The following is a 21,039-nucleotide window of genomic DNA, read 5'->3' as shown; positions in this document are numbered from 1 at the left end:
GAACTACCATACGACCCAGCTATCCCACTACTGAGAAAACCATATATACCCCAAGAAAACCGTAATTCAAAAAGAGTCATGTACCACAATGTTCATTGCAGCTCTATTTACAATAGCCAGGACATGGAAGCAACCTAAGTGTCCATCGACAGATGAATGGATAAAGAAGGTGTTGCACATGTATACAATGGAATATTACTCAGCCATAAAAAGAAACAAAATTGAGTTATTTATAGTGAGGTGGATGGACCTAGAGTCTGTCATACAGAGTGAAGTAGTGTGAAAGAGGACAAATATCATATGCTAACACATATATATGGAATCTAAAAAAAAAAAAAAAAAAGTTTCTGAAGAACCCAGGGGCAGGACAGGAGTAAAGATGCAGACGTAGAGAATGGACTTGAGGACACAGGGAGGGGGAAGGGTAAGCTGGGACAAAGTGAGAGAGTGGCATGGACATATATACACTACCAAATATAAAATAGATAGCTAGTGGGAAGCAGCCACGTGGCACAGGGAGATCAGCTCTGTGCTTTGTGACCACCTAAAGGGGTGGGATAGGGAGGGTTGGAGGGAGACTCAAGAGAGAGGAGATATGGGGATATATGTATATGTATAGCTGATTCACTTTTTTATAAAGCAGAAACTAACCATTGTAAAACAATTATACTATAATAAAGGTGCTAAAAAAAAGAAATAACTAAACCACCTTTATTCTTTTAAGCTACTAAGATATCTGGTCATTTTGTTATAGCATCTATTGTTAATTGACCTAACAACCTACCTATAATTTAAACAAATTCCCTAGTATTTATTTTTCCAGCAAATACTTCCCTTCATCTTAGTTTTTTTGTTTTAATTAAAAATTTCTTACTACCCCCAACCCCATAATAGCTATATTGTCCCTAGGGAAAAATAGAGAAAAATTTCTATTTTTTTTTTTTTAATATATTGACATTTGTTGAGAAATTGTCAGCAACCATTCATTAAGACTCTATATCTCTAGCCATTTACTAGTTACAGGTTCTTTAATGTTACACATGCAGAAAGAAAAAAATTGAAATGAAGTCTAATTATAGCTAAAATGAATGAGTACATTGACTTAATGAATTGTCAAAAGCCTTATACAGTGCAAGAGAAGAAAACATTATTTGCACAGCCTGGATTGATACTGGGAAAGAGTCAGAGTTGCGTGTTATTTTTTTAGTATATACCTGAAAAAATTTTTCTTACCTGGAGGGAAATAACTGTTTAACAGAGTAGTTAATAATACATGACCCCCAGTTTACATCGGCTCTTCCTCAGTACACGACTGGGTTGTGTCAAGCAGTGAAATAAAGAAAATTTCTGTTTTATGTTTCATAATGCTTGTGCTGGAAGGAACAATGATTTACTGCCCCTTTAATTTCTGAAATATGAGGAGGTGTAAAAAGTCCAGGAAGAAGCGGTGAGCATGCTGGGATGGGGAGAACAGGAGCTTCAGGGATCATATGTCAACATAGGAAGGCCCACAAGAGACTGACTTCTTGTCGTGCCAGATGATGGCAGCATTAGTAGTTCTGCCACTTTCTTTTCTCCCTGCCTTTATGGGCTAAACCAACCATGTTTTTAAGTTCTGGATTCTTCATGTGAAAATCATGAACCTATTTCTCTGTCTCCTCACTCTAAGGGACACATGTCAAGCTCTTCTAAAAACTTTCATTTCATCTACTACTCCACTGCACTTGGATGTGCCTATATGTTTCTCTCGGTCTCTAGTAATCCAAGACGGAAAAGCCATGGCAAACTCCAGTTCTTCTAGACAAAAAAATTCTCTAAGAGCATATACCACTGAGCTATCCTCACTTGAAGCAATGTAAAGAGAAGAGGAAACTCAGGGAAGCTTAGAAAATACAGAACTTTCTTTTGAATTCCCAGATTTTTCTTTATGTGAGCTGACTCTGGTAGTGAGGTGAGTTAAAGAGTTTCAGTTTGGTCACTTTATGATAAGCACAGGAGCTCTGAATTGCAGTTCCTTAGCACTCTCTTTGGGATAAGGAGAAGCCAATTGCCTATTTTTCCCTAAATTTGTGTCTTTATCTAAAATGCCAAGATAAAGAAAAGAATGTTTATATTCTTATTCAATATACTTGATCTCTCACAGGACTGGTGATTAAGTCTACAACTACTTACTGAATCAGATATTTCCTCCAAGGTTCTACTTACATGATATATCTGGGGTTTTGTTTTGTTTGATTGTATGTTTTGTTTTGTTTTTCCCTTAGGTATAAAGCCATAAGAGAAATATCTGGTTGATTTTGTTTGCTCTGCAAATTTTCAGTGGATAAGTTATTTAATTCTGTACCTTCTCAGTTGCAATATAAAGATAACATTTATGCTAAAGTGTTAGTATGAGGAAAATAGAAATAATCTATGTGTAGTTTCTGCTAAATAGTACAAATTTCCACAAGACAGGGCTACTTAATTGGATTTAACTTTATCATAGTCACACACACACACACACACACACACACACACACAACCCATCATCTGGCATAGTACCTTCCACAGATTAGGTAATCAACTGAAGTCTATCAAATGAATGAATACGTGATTCAGTTATGTTTTACTGGAGAAATAACATATTACCACCCATATATACTGAAAGAATTCAGCTTAATAGCCTATATAAGAGTACATTTACAAAATAATATTTTTTAAAAAGGGTGTCTCAATAAAAGAAAGTATCTGGATCAGTCATTACCAAGACATAAAATCGGATGACCTCTGGTAATTCTGTGTATCCCAGGCTGCTGGGAGTGTCTTGAACACACCAGAGCATGAGGTGAAACAGAATTAAAACTTTAGAATAAATTAAAGAATGAATAAACACTGCAGACAGCAGCATTCCCTTTAATTTGTTTTTCCTTTGTATAGGCTGGAGCATTTGGCAGATATGATTATTGTTATATATTCCACCACTGAGGGGGTGGAAGCACTGGAAATTAAAATGCTTGGCCATTGTAAAACAATAAAATTGGTTATTTTTATTTTTAATTATTTATTTATTTATTTATTTATGGCTGTGTTGGGTCTTCGTTTCTGTGCGAGGGCTTTCTCCAGTTGTGGCAAGTGGGGGCCACTCTTCATCGCGGTGCGCGGGCCTCTCACTATCGCGGCCTCTCTTGTCGTGGAGCACAGGCTCCAGACGCGCAGGCTCAGCAATTGTGGCTCACGGGCTTAGTCGCTCCGCGGCATGTGGGATCTTCCCAGACCAGGGCTCGAACCCGTGTCCCCTGCATTGGCAGGCAGATTCTCAACCACTGCGCCACCAGGGAAGCCCAAAATTGGTTATTTTTAAATAGAATATAGCACTCTTGTGACTGGCCCTTTGTAGTTTGGTGCTTTATCCAGCACAGTTTTTATTTGAGGTTCTTAAAATTAACCAATCTTTCAGCTAACACTAAAGTCATTCAAATATACTAAGAACACATGTATATCAAAAGCAGCAGCTATTTCTGTGCTAAATCCACCATTCCAATGATTATTTAATTTAATATTAAAGTTTCTCAGAAGAATGAATTGTATAAGGAGGATGGAGTAAGAGTTCGTGGTAACATTACTTTTATGACATTTTCTTTTCAATTCAATTCCATCAAACCAGAAGATGAATGTGAGTTAAGACAAATTCATCAGATTAACCTATAAACACTAACAGGCAGTGATAATTACTTCTGGAATAATGTGATGACACTAGTATAGAATTACTCTCTTTTTTCTTATGTTTTAAAATTATCCCTGGATTTTATTTAAATTGAATTTTGTTATTGTGGATCAGTAAAGATTTAACTACAAAAACATTTTTAAAGTTATGGTTCTTGAAGTTTAGATTATTTGAGATGTTCTTATTCCACTGTCTTGTTACCTAGGAAACAACCATATGACATAGTTGGATTTCTATTATCTAAGTCCTGCTTGATTGTCTTATATTTTACAGTATTTGTAATAAAGTTGGCTATTTCTTGTTTGCCCCAACATTCATATCAGAAATGGTTTAGTTAGCTTTGTGATGTTTGTATGCTCTGGCTATTCATAGGTATTTTATAGTTTCCATGTATTTAGCTTCTTTTTATACAGCCCTACTGCCTATTGATTTGCATCAAAGTAAGGTTTATTATGCAGTGGTGTGGTTTATTATGTTGTTGATGCATCATATTTAAACAGCTATGAAAATTAACTGCAGTGCATGCTCAACAGCTAATTTTCAAACTCAAAGCTTTTAAGGATATGCTGGTCACCCATATATTTAAAAGGCAAGAAGATTTAGCCAGTTAATTGCTGACCTTTAATACTATTTTGTGAATGTTCTTATGATACCATTAAACTAGTTCGTAAATAGTAGATTTAATACTGAAACTCTTTTGGCTGCTCCTTTAGGGAAGAGAAAATACATGACTGAGTGGGGAACTGAAATTAACAAAATGCTACACAGGTATGGTCAACTTGCATACATCCACAGAATCAGGAGAAAGTGTGGATAGCTTAAATATATATGGCTATTTAAAGATACATACACCCTTTGATCTGGATATACATGTCTCTGAAATTTAGAAACATGTAATACTTCAAGCAGAATATGTAAATCTCGCTCAAAAATCTCTCAAGTTTTCCTGTCTTTGCAGTCCTCTTCAGTATTGTTAGCACACCTATTTTTAAAATGAAATTAATTAATTAACTACCAAAAGAGATAACAGAGGTCCGGCCTAATGCAAAGACCAACTGCAACTGCACATCACACTTTCTGACTTCTATAATCCATGTAACAAGTTAGTTATTTCCACGATATGGTAAGATTTACTTACATGGTTGCATCTACGAAAAATGCTAGCTGACAATGAATAACAAAATGCCCTGCAAAATATTGAAGCAATATTCACTGCCTACGTTGTCCTGGTGTATAAGTTGCCATCACCATCATTTTCCTTAGTGACCATACCAGTTTATGTCCCAGTTAAGTGAAAAGCACTCCCTTTTCATCATATCCTTGCCAGCATTTGTTATCTCTTGTCTTTTTGATAATAGACATCCTAACAGGTATGAGGGGATAGCTCATTGTGGTTTTCATTTGCATCTCCCTGATAATTAGTAACGTTGAGAACCTTTTCATGTTAGCTGTTGGACATCTGTATGTCTTCTTTAGAAAAAATGTCTACTCAGGTCCTTTGCCCATTTTTCAATTGGTGTTTTTTGTTTTTTTGTTTTTGCTGTTGAATTGTATGTGTACCTAGTATATTTTTATGCTAATGCCTTTTCAAATAGATACTTTGCCAATATTTTCTCCTATTCCATAGGTTGCCTTTCAATTTGGTGATGGCTTCCTTTGCTGTGCAGAAGATTTCTAGTTAGATGTAGTCCCACTTTTAAATTTTTACTTTTGTTGCCTTTGCTTTTAATGTCAAATCCAAAAAATTGTTGCCAAAACTGATGTCAAGGAGATTACCCCTGTGTTTTCCTCTATGAGTTTTATGATTTTAGGTCTTACATTTAAGAATTTAATCCACTTTTGAGTTGATTTTTGGGTATGGTGTAAGTTAGGGGTCCAGTTTCATTCTTTGGCCTGTGGCTGTCCAATTTTTCCAACACCATTTATTGAAGAGACTATCTTTTTCCCATTTGTCATAAATTAATTGACCATATACATGTGGGTTTGTTTCTGGGCTTCCTCTTATGTTTCATTGATCTATGTGTCTGTTTTTATGCCAATACCATACTGTTTGGATTACTATAGCTTTGTAATATAGTTTGAAACCAGGAATTGAGGTGCCTCTGGCTTTGTTTTTCTTTCGCAGAATTTTTTGCCTACTGAGTCTTTCATGTTCCACACAAAATTTCGAATTGTTTTTTTCTCTTTCTGTGAAAAACGCCACTGGAATTTTGATAGGGATTGCATTAAATCAGTAGATCACTTTGGCTAGTATGGATATTTTAACAATATTGATTCTTCCAATGCATGAAAAGTCTATCTTTCCTTCATTTTTGTCTTCTTCAGTTTCTTTTATCAATGTTTTATAGTTTTCAGTGTACAGATCTTTCACTTCTTTGGTTAAATGTATTCCTAAGTATATTATATTCTTTTTGATGCTATTAGAAATGGGATTATTTTCTTAATTTCTCTTTCCAATAGTTTGTTATTAGTATGTAGAAATGCAACAAACTTTTGTATATTGATTTTGTATCCTGCAATTTTCCTAATTCATTGATTAGTCTAACAGTTTTTTCATGGAGTCTTTAAGATTTTCTCTGTGTAAAATCATATTGTCTACAAACAGACAATTTTACTTCTTCCTTTCCCATTTGGATGTCTTTGATTTCTTTTTCTTGACTGATTACTCTGACTAGGACCTCAGTACTATGTTGAATGAATGTTTTATAAGGAATTTATAATGAAGCTTTAATAGCAATAGTATGACTATGAAAAATTAAAGTGTAATTCTTTTTCATTTGTTAAAAGAATAAGGTATTTTCGACTATTGGTCTTCACTTAATAACAGATTATAAAGGTTTTTCTTCTTTACCCATTGGGCAATCTACCTAGAAAGCAAAGATTTTGTGACTTACCAAAATAATTTCCCGTGCTTTGTTTTCTCTTTATCGTGTCTTTGATTACTTGGAAGAACTGAGTCTTCACTATTAAAAGAGCTAAGAGTTTTTGCAGGAGCTAAGGTGTTTTACAACTATGAAACTTTGTGTTTGCATTAGATGTCTTTTTCATTTGGTTGAATAGATAACCAAGATCATATTTAATCAAGTGTTTAAACTTTTTGATATACATATTTTACAAATTTTCTGTAATCATATTCTAAATGAGGACTTTTGACCTCAGACTAATTTTGGAACTTTCAAGAGGGCCCCTGGGACATCTCAAAAGATTTTTTTCTCTCTCCTTATAAAACAGAGATGTTAAACTAATCAGGCTTATTTGATATATATTAAATTAATGGAAAACATTGTAAAACAAGAAAGGAGCCTAAACTTTCTTTAGGTTCTAGTTGTGTGGATATATATTATTGATGTAAGTATTCCAGAAATTATATAGAATTCTAGAAATCTGATATGTCCTGGCATAATGTTACCCCTCATAATTCTAGCTATTATCTTAAAATCTGTGTCACAGAAATAATGCAATTTACTTGTCAATTGTGTTGTAGTGAACTCTTATTAGACCTTAAGTCATGGCTACTTTTAGATCTTTTGATGTCTACAGAGAGTTACTGTTTTATCTGACTTTTTTCCAAAAGTACTTCCTCTTCAAAGAGATTCATGAAAACAACTGACAGGTACAGGTTTCTGATAACTTCAAGATCATACCACTGAACTAGGTAATAATTTTCTGAACTATAGTGATGAAACTGTTGGATTCATAGAACTGCTAACCCAAGAACAAGTATTAATAAATAATTAATTACATGGGACTGAATGAACTAATGAGGATGATTATAATTTTCATGACATTATTTGAAACATTACTGAGTCTTCTATATTTTATTTTTCAGATTTAAAGAACCTCTTTTCTCCTTTTATCTAAAGCTTATAGCAATTTGGTAAAATATAATTTTGTAAACAAAAATAGAATATTGATTTGTTTCTCTCTACCTGATCCCTCCATAATTCAGGAACTCTTATTGAGTATTTTTATTTTTCATGACAATAAAGGCATTTGCATAAGTTCAGTAAGAATTTATTATCCTTGTAACAGGGTGCACTTGGGCAAGTCCTTGACTTGGCTTCTTAGCCTATAGAGGCTTTTAAAAATCTAAACTGAGATTCCTTATTACCAGACAGTTTAAGAAATTAAGGTGAATTTTATGGAGCTAATAAAACCCCTTAGATATCACCAAAGTTTTAACTAGAACAACATATCTGAGAATATACATAAAATCACTGTTCTTGCTGCACTTATGTAAATAATCAAGCCAAGTTTAATGAGACTAGATTTATTTTGCAAACAAATTAGTCTTACTGTGATTATCTTTGCTAGAAATTGAGGTAATTATACAGAGAAAAATTATTTTTCAGTGGAAAACTATAATACACCCTTGTGGAGATTCTACTCCTATTTATTGTGTTTGAGGTTTTGTCATCTACCTACAAGCTGGACTGGATTCTAAATTCTTCTCATTTCCTCCGATATCTGACTACAACTCTCCAAAGTAATGTTTCCAATTTTCTTCCAACCTTCTGGCTGAGAATCACTAAAAAGAAAAACTGCCCTTTTCCCAAAGCCCTGTGAAATGAAACTAGAAAACTTGGTATAAACTTCAGAGAAATCACTAGAATGGCACGTGTGTGGACAATCTTTGTGTTTGTTGCTTTGTGGGTTATTCAGAAAGTTCACCAGAACACCTAGTGACATAACCAGAGACATTTAAACTACAAAAAATGTTCAAGCCCAATATAAGGAGCCCGAAGTAGAAATCTTCTCAACTGGCTGTTATGTTGCTTCAGAGACTGATTTGTAGTCTGCTTCAACCATTAACATGTATCTTTGTTTCTTTGTTTGTTTGTTTCCATAGAAATGCCTCTCATTAAATAAGATTAAATTAAAATCTATTACCTTATACCATATTGACCTAACTTTAGGAGCTCACCTTTAACACCACCTCCTGAAATGAGACACAACTGTTTAACTGAACTGACCTCTTCTCAGGAATAAGGGACTTGTTCAATGAGATGGAACAATATAACAACTCAACTTGTAGACTATGAAACTTCTTTGGGAAATCTAAAAGGAGAGGAATAAAAAATAACAAAATACACCACTCCACATATGCCTCTTTGGCGTAGGATTATTTTGAGCTACTAAGATGATTTTTAACAGATTTGCTTTAGATTACTTATTGTCTGAACAAAGGAGAATCTATGGCATAGCAATTACCTCTTGCTGTACCTGGATCAACACCTCTGCTGTTATAGAAACTCAAACATTAGAAATTAACAAACTAGCCTCTTGGTTAAAACAAATTAATGCTTCTTCAGATACATTCTTTTTTTTTTTTTTTTTTTTTAAACATCTTTATTGAAGTACAATTGCCCTACAATAGTGTGTCAGCTTCTGCTCCACAACAAGGTGAATCAGTTATACATATACAATATGTTCCCATTTCTCTTCCCTCTTGCATCTCCCTCCCTCCCACCCTCCCCATCCCACCCCTCTAGGTGGTCACAAAGCACCGAGCTGATCTCCCTGTGCTATGCGGCTGCTTCCCACTAGCTATCTATTTTACATTTGGTAGTGTATATATGTCCATGACACTCTCTTACCCTGTCACATCTCACCCCACCCCCTCCCCATATCCTCAAGTCCATTCTCTAGTAGGTCTGTGTCTTTATTCCCGTCTTGCCACTAGGTTCTTCATGGCCTTTTTTTTTTATTTTTTCCTTAGATTCCGTATATATGTGTTAGCATACTGTATTTGTTTTTCTCTTTCTGACTTACGTCACTCTGTATGACAGACTCTAACTCCATCCACCTCATTACAAATACCTCCATTTCATTTCTTTTTATGGCTGAGTAATATTCCATTGTATATATGTGCCACATCTTCTTTATCCATTCGTCTGTCGATGGACATTTAGGTTGCTTCCAGGTCCTGGCTATTGTAAATAGAGCTGCAATGAACATTGTGGTACATGACACTTTTTGACCTATGGTTTTCTCAGGGTATATGCCCAGTAGTGGGATTGCTGGGTCGTATGGTAGTTCTATTTGTAGTTTTTTAAGGAACCTCCATACTGTTCTCCATAGTGGCTGTATCAATTTACATTCCCACCAACAGTGCAAGAGTGTTCCCTTTCCTCCACACCCTCTCTAGCATTTATTGTTTCTAGATTTTTTGATGATGGCCATTCTGACCGGTGTGAGATGATATCTCATTGTAGTTTTGATTTGCATTTCTCTAATGATTAATGATGTTGAGCATTCTTTCATGTGTCTGTAGGCCATCTGTATATCTTCTTTGGAGAAATGTCTATTTAGGTCTTCTGCCCATTTTTGGATTGGGTTGTTCGTTTTTTTGTTATTGAGCTGCATGAGCTGCTTGTAAATCTTGGAGATTAATCCTTTGTCAGTTGCTTCATTTGCAAGTATTTTCTCCCATTCTAAGGGTTGTCTTTTGGTCTTGTTTATGGTTTCCTTTGCTGTGCAAAAGCTTTTAAGTTTCATTAGGTCCCATTTGTTTATTTGTGTTCTTATTTCCATTTCTCTGGGAGCTGGGTCAAAAAGAATCTTGCTGTGATGTATGTCATAGAGTGTTCTGCCTATGTTTTCCTCTAAGAGTTTGATAGTGTCTGGCCTTACACTTAGGTCTTTAATCCATTTTGAGTTTATTTTTGTGCATGGTGTCAGGGAGTGTTCTAATTTCATACTTTTACATGTACCTGTCCAATTTTCCCAGCACCACTTATTGAAGAGGCTGTCTTTTCTCCACTGTATATGCTTGCCTCCTTTATCAAAGATAAGGTGACCATATGTGTGTGGGTTTATCTCTGGGCTTTCAGATACATTCTTTAACTTGTTTGGTACCAACTCATTTGGTTCATGGGAGCACTGGCTAAAGAACATATTTCACTCTCTTGGTGTTATCCTCCTGATAGTCATCATTGTAGTCTCCCAGATGCATTGTGTTCTCTCAAGGGTCTGATTTGCAGCTATCAGCAATATATCATATGGTCTCATTACACTTGGAAAAGCAAACAAGTAGAACAATGAGATGAAAAGCAAAAAGAATTCTTCCACAGACCTGACACCATAACCAATGAATTGCAAGACAAGGCAAGAACAACCTAACCCTGATGGTAAGAGAATGGTGCTAATATCAAATTATTGGTCAATCTCTCATGTATGATAGTGTGACCAAAAGGGGGGAATTAAAACATTTAAACAAGGAAGCCATTAAACTGAAGTGCCTCTAATGCCTTGGTAGACTATGTAAGCAGACCAAAATCTAGCTACAGTTGCACCCATGTCTGAGAAAGTGAAACTTAAGAGCAACCAATCACAAATAGCCAACTAGATTTTCCAAAATAAAGCAATTGCTTATACTACAATCAATTAAATAATTTCTTTGCTTTGCTTCCATGTCTTTTTCATAAAAACCTTGACCTTACCTCCTGTCAGTGGAGCACTTCTAACCACTTTTGGTTTGGTGCTGCCCAATTCAAATCAATATTTGCTCAAATGAAGTCTTCACAATTGCAACATGCCTCAGTTTACTTTTAACATTACCAAAATGTATATCAGATTTTTCTTATACTTCTAGAATAACAAAGTAGAAAGAGTACTAATAGAATTGGTACTTTTATAGTTTTGCCTCTAAGAGTTATCAGTTTTATTTAATATTTGGTAAATCTTTAAATGTGGTTATAGTTTTAGATAGTGTTAACTGTACTACAAGTATGCAGCAACTTCTTTAAACAATGGATTTATTTATACCTTGAAACACTCCTTATAGTTAAGTCTTTTTTTTCTTAAGCTGCACAGTGCTCCATTCAGTCACCATCAACTAATTAGAAACATCTTGGGCAATGAACCTACTTATAATTTAGGAGGACATTATCCCTAAAATCTCTACCATCTGTAATATTCTAGGATTCCTTAATCTCTTTTGATACCTTAGAAGCTCTTCCCTTCTTATATAGATTCCAGCTTTGAAGAGTGAATCATTAACCTTTGGCATGGATTTACATATTTTAGGTTGAAATGCTATATAGAAACTATTACTGTTATAACCTTCCTTATTAGATCTCTTTTCTTGGCAAAATGCATGCATTTTTAAGTACTGGAGCAAAATTATCTTCTAGTTCAAAAGAAACTAAATGATTATTTGTGGTGTGTATATATATACATTTTCTCCTCTTCAGTGTGACCAGTCTCATCAGAGTTATACTCAGGTGATTGGATTATCCAAAGAGATCATTCAGTACAATAAGAGTACACCAAACTCACCACTCACCTTTTTTTTTTTTTTTTGGCCCCATCACGTGGCTTGCAGAATCCTAGTTCCCCAACCAGGGATTGAACCCAGGCCACCACAGTGAAAGTGCTGAGTTCTAACCACTGGACCTCCAGGGAATTCCCATCCCTTACCTTTCAGGAGATGTTTCTATCAGAGATTCGTCCTAAGAGGCTAACAATTTCACTGTGTAAATATATTTAAAATTACCAAAATAAAAGCAGCTCTTTTTTATGCTGAAGTAATTTTCTCAAAGAGGATCAGACTAAAATGAGTTACTATAGCTAGTAAAAAGAATGCAACTAAGATAACACAGGAGAGACTGGAACAAAAATATGAACCATGGAATTTCTTAGAATTTTCTCAGTACTCTAGAATGGGGCTAAAAACTGATTAGAAAGATTACACTGCTTTAGGAATATTTATAAAATTTTCTAAATACATAGCTTCTTTCAATGGTTTTAAGCTTTTTTTCAATATATTATAAACAGATTATATGTAAGAGAGAAACTTTGACTCACTTTTAAACTGATCTGGAGATAACTTTTTAATATCCATATCATAGAAGATTTACTGGCACATATTAGAAGTGTTAAATTCTGTTAAGCAATGAAGTATAATCTTTATGGCAATGTATATTCCTGTTGAGTAATAAATGATATTAATTTAAACAGAAGACATGATCTCAGCTCAATTTAATAATTTAAAATGAAAACAGTTTTGGTTCTTTGCCTATCTCTATTCAGTGTTTTGTTAAAAACCCATAAATAAAATATTGACCAACAATTTCATAGCTAATAAATTGCCACTGCTCAAAACTCTATTGTTATTTTAGCAGTGTTTTTGAGGGTCTGCTGTGGTTAAGATGACTCTACTACAGAGTCTTACAAGGGATGGAAGTCAAACCAAAAATCTAGGCAGTATTTTCCAGGTGGAAGTTGCTGAAAGTGAATTTTGTCTCAGTGGGTACAAATATCAAAGACAGGAAAACAGATAATAGAGTGAAAGAGATATGACTGAATATTACAAAATATTGCTTTTTCCATAAATGGTTATATATATGTATGCACAAGGGTGTGTAAATGATCATCTCTAGTACCATGATTAAAATTCTCATAGGCAGAACACTCTTTGACATAAATGGCAGCAAGATCTTTTTCAATCCACCTCCAGAGTAATGAAAATAAAAACAAAAATAAACAAATGGGACCTAATTAAACTTAAAAGATTTTGCACAACAAAGGAAATCATAAACAAAACAAAAAGACAACCCTCAGAATGGGAGAAAATATTTGCAAATGAAGCAACTGACAAGGGATTAATCTCCAAAATATACAAACAGCTCATGCAGCTCAATATCAAAAAAACAAACAACCCAATCAAAAAATGGGCAAAAGATCTAAACAGACGTTTCTCCAAGGAAGACATACAGATGGCTAAAGAGCACATGAAAAGATGCTCAACATCACTAATTATCAGAAAAATGCAAATCAAAACTACAATGGGGTGTCACCTCACACCGGTCAGAATGGCCATCATCAAAAAGTCTACAAACAATAAATGCCAGAGAGGGTATGGAGAAAAAGGAATCCTCCCACACTGTTGGTGGGAATGTAAATGGATACAGCCATTATGGAGAACAGTATGGAGGCTCTGTAAAAAACTAAAGATAGAAATACCATATGATCCAGAAGTCCCAATCCTGGGCATATACATGGAGAAAACCATAATTCAAAAAGATACATGCACCCCAATGTCCATTGCAGCAGTATTTACAATAGCCAGGACATGGAAGCAACCTAAACGTCCATCAACATAGGAATGGATAAAGAAGATGTGGTATATATATACAATGGAATATTAATCAGCCATAAAGGGAAAGAACAAAATAATGCCATTTTCAGCAACATGGATGGACCTAGAGATTGTCATACTGAGTGAAATAAGTCAGACAGAGAAAGACAAATATATGATATCACTTACATGTGATATCTGAAAAAAGGGCACAAATGAACTTATCTAGAAAACAGAAATAGAGTTACAGAAGTAGAAAACAAACTTATGGTTACCAGGAGGTAAGGGAGGCAGAGGGATAAATTGGGAGATTGAGATTGACATATACACACTACTGTATATAAAATTGATAACTAATAAGAACCTACTGTATAGCACAGGGAACTCTGCTCAATACTCTGTAACAGCCTATATGAGGAAATAATCTAAAAGTGGATGTGTATATGTGTAACTAATTCAATTTGCTGTACACCTGAAACTAACACAACATTGTAAATCAACTATACTCCAATAAAGTTTTTTTAAAAATAATTATGTAAAAAATAAATAAAAAAATGAAACTCTCTTTCCAAAATGAATATGAATTTATTATCTGGAAACAACTCAGCAGTCACTTCCACAAATTCTTTTTAGCCTGGCTTATTATATTTTCTTCTTTTATATTATAAACTAGATACATTTTTATAAAAATTTAAACATAACTGTTATGGATATAATTTCATAGATTTTACAGGGATAATGTAGAGTCATATTTTAAACAATGATCATTTCATTACTGAAAGTTTGTGAATACTTATGAAATACACATAGTCATATAATTTTAAAAAATCATATGTATTGTCTAGATTGCATATATTTTGAAAATATGACTTGAGTCAATTTTCATTCACTTTTTATAGAAAATGAAATTCCAGCTCCATCTTGTGGTTTACAATTTGGTTTAAAATAGTACATTATTATGACTAATAATACATTATTAGTTATTATTATTATTATATAATACTAATATGTTATTCCTTATTGTTTTATCTTTTCATACATTGAATGAATATTTAACAGGTACCTGCAATTCTGTACATTAAAAAAAGTTTCTATACTTTTTCTCTGTAAGTTATTAAATATATCTTTATTTTTTAAAGTTCTCACAAGATATTTGCTATTTTTAATATTTTTACTTTCATTGTAAAAACACACACAAAAGAAAAACAAGTACTATACTAATCAAGTACTAAACAAGTACTTATGCTAATCAATATAATAAGCCTCCTTGAAGGCCTAATAAAATTTTCACTTAAGTTTATTAAGAAATGTAAAAAGTACAAAGTCAGCATAATGTTATTCCTTCAGAAATGCTCTGTTTTGGTAGCTCTATTTTTAGTTTTTTAAGGAACCTCCGTACGGTTCTCCATAGTGGCTGTATCAGTTTACATTCCCACCAATAGTGTAAGAGGGTTCCCTTTTCTCCACACCCTCTCCAGCATCTGTTGTTTGTAGATTTTTTTGATGGTGACCATGCTGACCAGTGTGAGATGATAACTAATTGTAGTTTTGATTTGCATTTCTCTGCTAATTTGTGATGTTGAGCATCTTTTCATGTGCTTTTTAGCCATCTGTGTGTCTTCTTTGGAGAAACGTCTATTTAGATCTTCTGCCTATTTTTTGATTGGGTTTTTTGGTTTTTATTTGATATTGAGCTACATAAGCTGTTTATATATTTTGGAGATTAACCCCTTGTTGGTTGATTAACCCCTTGTTGGTTGCTTCGTTTGCAAATATTTTCTCCCATTCTGAGGGTTGTCTTTTTGTTTTGTTTATGATTTCCTTTGCTGTGCAAAATCTTTTAACTTTAATCAGGTCCAATTTGTTTATTTTTGTTTTATTTTCATTACTCTGGAGGTGGATCGAAAAACATCTTGCTATGATTTATGTCAAAGAGTGTTGCCTATGTTTTCCTCTAGGAGTTTTATAGTATACCACCTTACATTTAGGTCTTTAATCCATTTTGAGTTTATTTTCTTGTATGGTGCTAGGGATGTTCTAATTTCATTCATTTATACGTAGCTGTCCAGTTTTCCTAACACCACTTATTGAAGAGACGTCAAAACCCACAGCTGCTAAAACCAGTCCTGTCCCAGTTGCAGGAATACTTGTCCTTTTGGGTGTTTCACAGGTGCTGAATTTAGGAAGCCGTCAGCAGAGGTGTAACTCCACGAGTCACACAGCTGCAAGGAGATATTTTAGCTCTTCTTCCTTACTCACACGGCCCCTGGGGCTCAGGTGTGGTTTTAGCCCCACATCTGTGTGTGGTCCTAGAGCACAGGAGTCTATCAGGCAGGAAGGAGCTGAGGTGGTGATCAGGGTGAGCAGGCCACCCAGGTGGGAGGGTGCTGGGGTAACGATTGTAATGCTTGAGCCTGTCAGGGGGTGATCAGGGCGAGCAGCTCACCCAGGTGGGGTGAGGGGTGGTGGAGAATGTGATGGCAGGGGTGTGGGAGCCCTCCTTAGTGACTGTGGAGACAGAGGACTGCACATGAGGAGAGAGGCTGCAATGGCGGCCCTGCCCTTTGTGTGTCACTCAACAATGGCCCTTTGCCTCTGCAGCACTCTGGGCTTCCTCCAGGAGCATTCCCAGTTGTGGTGCTCCTCACTCCTGTATCCCCTCAGGCTGTCTCCTCTCAGCCAACAGCACTCTCCTGAGTCTGCTCTCCAAACCTCCGTTCCAGCACCCAGCCCTCATGCTCACTGGCAGATACCGGTCTCAGGCTGGGATGTGCGGGACTGTGGCCCGGACCATCTGTGTAAGTCTCACTCTCTCCTGCATGCCACAGACCAATTGCTGGGCTCTCCTTCAAGCCCCCACAGCTCCCTCTCTGTCTCAGCTGATCTCCCCATTGGTGAGGGAGCTTCCCCAGATGCAGGAACCTCTCCTCACCTTAAGCTCCCTGACAGAAGTGCCAATCCTGTCCTACTTCCTCTCCTCTTCCTTTTCCCTTCTTCTTTCTTTCCTCACACCCAGTTATGTGGGGATCTTTCTTGTCCTTTTAGGTTTCCAAGGTCCTCTGCTAGTGTTCAGCAGGGGATCTGTGAGAATTGTTCCATTTGTAGATGTAGTCTTGATACGTTTGTAGGGAGAGATGAACACCACATCCTCCCACTCCTCTGCCATCTTGGAAAATGAATTCAGTTCTTCGTTTCACTTATTTCATTCAGCCAACACTGGGCTTGACAAAGAAAACAAGGCAAACAACTCAACAATTATTTAATGAATTAAAATGAATTTTCTAATCTCCCCACCTGTCATAAAAAGAAATTTTTCCAAAGAGAGAACGTGAAGAACGATTTGTGCTTAGATAATATGTGTTTAATGGGGAATAACTGTTCGTGCTAGCTCAGTTACCTAAGCATTCCTCTTGATTAAAATTTGAAGAGTATAATAACACCCCTGGAAATAATAACTGAAGTTTAAAATGAGAGAAAAGCCATGAAAGATAACCCAAAAAAATCATCTGCAAAATCAAAAATTTATAGTAAGGGAGAATTTAAGTATTTACACCCAAATTTCATGCAAAAATAAATATACATATGATTATATGTCTATAAATATTTGTGTACATGAATATATGTAAATGCATATTTATATGTGTTTGTGAGTGTCTTACACATATATATGAAAATATGTGCCTAAAATAGTATGTTTTCTGTGCATATATCATATAATGGCATTTAGTTAGAAAAACAGTATTATAAATTTGACTCCAAACAAGTGTCAAAAATAAATGTTTTCAAATTTTTAAAGTCTATTTTTCCCACTAACTGTAGAATAAATTATTATAGCTTTTGATATTTATTATAATTTTGATATTTAGATATAAAAATATTTAGAACTAAATCTAAAGAAGGAATATTTTAATGATATTGATTGTATTTTATTGATTGGAAACTACACATTAAAATATTTCAGAATGAATGCTTCATAAGTAATTTTCAAACAATGATATTAAATAAGGAATTATATTTTGACAATTATAAGGTTTTAGATATCATAATATAAGCAGTATAATTTGAGGAATAAAATTATAATTAGTAAGCTAAATCATATATTTATTAAATGTGATCATTGAATATGCCACGAGTTTTATATTATTTGGCTCTGAAGTCCCAGATTAGGAAATGCTGTACAAGCATAAAATGCCATGACTTGTTGATGATCTTAACGAGACAAATTATGGTCAATATAATGAAAATATTTTGATCTTCCTTTAGGGATACCTAACCTTTCAGTTTGATTTTCTTATACTCAGTGTGGCCAATTAGAAGTAAATGTCTGTGGACCCCGTTAAAATAAGCTATTACATTACATGTGCAGAATCTCTGTGTTTTACAATGAGCCCCAGAGCGGTGCTTTATAGTCCGTACAAACCAATTTGTGAGGATTGTAGGAATATTAATTTTGGATATAACACAAGGTAGAGTATTTCAGCAGTGCAGCATATCTTGGTGCTGGTTTCCTAGTGTTTAGGCAATTAAATATGTGGAATTTGATTGTGTGGAATTTGATTTAAACTCTACTTTTAATATAATGAAAATATTGAAACCAAATTCTAAAGAAAGAACATAAACAACTGGAAATATATGAACTAATCCTATGGATGGATTATATTTGTCTAGAAACCATTAACATAATTTTAATGATATATGACATAGTACTTAAGACTGCAAAGTATCTGGATATCATTATTCAGAAAAATTAATTTTATATACATATATTACTCTTTTGTATTATCTCATGTAGATTTGTTTCTGAGTTGAAAAGTGTATTTAGTTCACCACAAGTAGATTTTGCCTCATGACTTTTAAAATACATTTGGAAATCTGTAGTGAAGAAAGCTATGCCAGAAACATCAATTTATACATTAATTTTAAATACTGTATATATAAAAAGGACCTTCTGTATAGCACAGGGAACTCTGCTCAGTGTTACGTAACAACCTAAATGGGAAAAGAATTTGAAAAAGGATAGATACATGTATATGTATAATTGAATCACTTTGCTGTACACCTGAAACTAACACAAGATTGTTAATCAACTATACTCCAATATAAAATAGAAAGTTAAAGAAAATGGCTTAGCCATCATTATGTTCAGTTGCCTGTCTAACCAGACAACCATCAATAACACCCTAAAGTTCTAGTAATATTGATAAACTAATAAATTATGAATAAAAAATAAATAGTATGTATAAACTATATTCTAAAACATACTATGGAATTGCAACTGTTACATTTCTTAAACAGAAATTTCTTAAAACACGTACATTATATAATATAATTCTTACAGGTTTTCATGATTTCTCTGGGTATTTATTTTATGGGATATTTTATGATGTCACATATCCCTTTTTGAGCTCTCTTAAAATTATTTAAAATAGAAAATAACTAGTAGCATAAGGATATGTTAAGAAGCTTGATTGCCAGAAAATTCAATTGCACTTTTATATCAGTTACAATGAGCCATATTGACTATAGCCTGTGAATTCCTAGGTGACTTAATGAACAATTCTTGTTTACCTACTTGGAAATCTTCCAGTGTTCTTATTTCTGTGTTCATCCTTCTTGTATTTACTCAGTAAATTGAATTGTCTTTTTTCCCCTGGATTCTGCTTCAGCTCTAAGGATAGGAGTCAGCTGAAAAACAAACATGCAACAGAAAAAAAAAACCAAACAAAAATTTTTCATCTTATCTCAGTTGAGTATCTTTTGGCCTATTCCTTACTTTCTTCTGTTTTTTACCCTTTCTTTCTAACATCTGAGAAGCTACACTGCTGAAACTCATTATCTCTTTACACTTCACATGAAGAAGGCAGAGGAGGAAGAGGGAGAAGGAAGAGGAAGAGGAGGAGGAGGGGGAGGAGGAGGAAGAAAAAAAGATTTGAAAATATATTCACATATATCATTGCCAAGGGAAAAGTTACTTTTCTCTAATTAACATGTTATTTCTCCTCTCTTATTGATTTTCATGGATTGATCTTAGGGACACTTCTTATTTAACACTAGAACAACTTGGGGGAACTTTTAAGTAATAAATATAATAAAACACTAATGACTGGTCTCTACTTGCAGACAGTCTGATTCAATTGGTCTGGAATTGACCTTAGATATGAACATTTGTTAAAAGACCCCTGAGTGATTTTATTGAATGACCATAGTTAAGAACTATTGCTTAACTGGTCATATCAAACATATTTATTGACATCAGCCTGCTTAAACCTTACTCTCCCATGCCTTTAAGCATAATTTTCTTAAAATTTTTTTCTGGTATACCCACAAAAAGATTCTGAAAAAACAGATTATTACTCCCACATCTTGCCAAAAATCATATATTAATTTTAAAGGATTCTAAAAGATTTAATTTTGCTTTACATAGTTTAACACTCAGTAATTCTTATTTCAATAACAAAATTTTAATATAAAACTGTTACATCATCATTCAATGAATCCAGTGATATCTAAACATCATGGTGATTTGATACCTACTATCATCCAATTAAAAATAAAATTTATGAACAAGCCTTATTTTAATTCATTCCAAGTAAACTTTACTAGTGGAATATGTAATAATAGCATATTGAAATATAGAGTCATTGCACATTCTTTCATATTCATATTACTATATATGTAAACGTAAAATATAATGTTAAATTTTGAAAATTCTATGCTAAAATTTATCTTGGCTGAATCTGATTATTATCAAAAATTTAACCAAACAATACAAAGATAGTTTAAAATGTTTATAAATACTTTTAAATAACAATATTCAATTAGGTACACAAATCTTAATGAGATTACTATAACTTTTTTAAAATTAGTTTCTGTGTACAGGATTCAATATTGCTTATACTTTTAAGGAGGTAGAGTTCATTCATTTTTTTTTTAGTTCTTCATTTTTCATACATGTAATTGTTGAAGAAATGTTTTATATACATACTTAGAATAGATGAAATGTTTTACAGCAATAAAATTCCATTTTTTAATTGCTTAAAAGTTATATAACACAATCTCATATTACTTTATGCTAAAGATAAGAACATATATGTTCTTCTCTAGAACCAGGGTTATACTCTACATGATTTGGATACAAAAGTTTAATCTAAAGTTAAAAGATAGTACATAGGGGGACCTTCAAGATGGCAGAGGAGTAAGACGTCAATATTACCTTCCTCCACACAAATGCATCAAAAATACATCTACATGTGGA

This window comes from Balaenoptera ricei, chromosome 5, assembly GCF_028023285.1.
Source record: "Balaenoptera ricei isolate mBalRic1 chromosome 5, mBalRic1.hap2, whole genome shotgun sequence".
Lineage (NCBI taxonomy): Eukaryota > Metazoa > Chordata > Mammalia > Artiodactyla > Balaenopteridae > Balaenoptera > Balaenoptera ricei.
Note: the sequence above shows the minus strand (reverse complement) of the source record.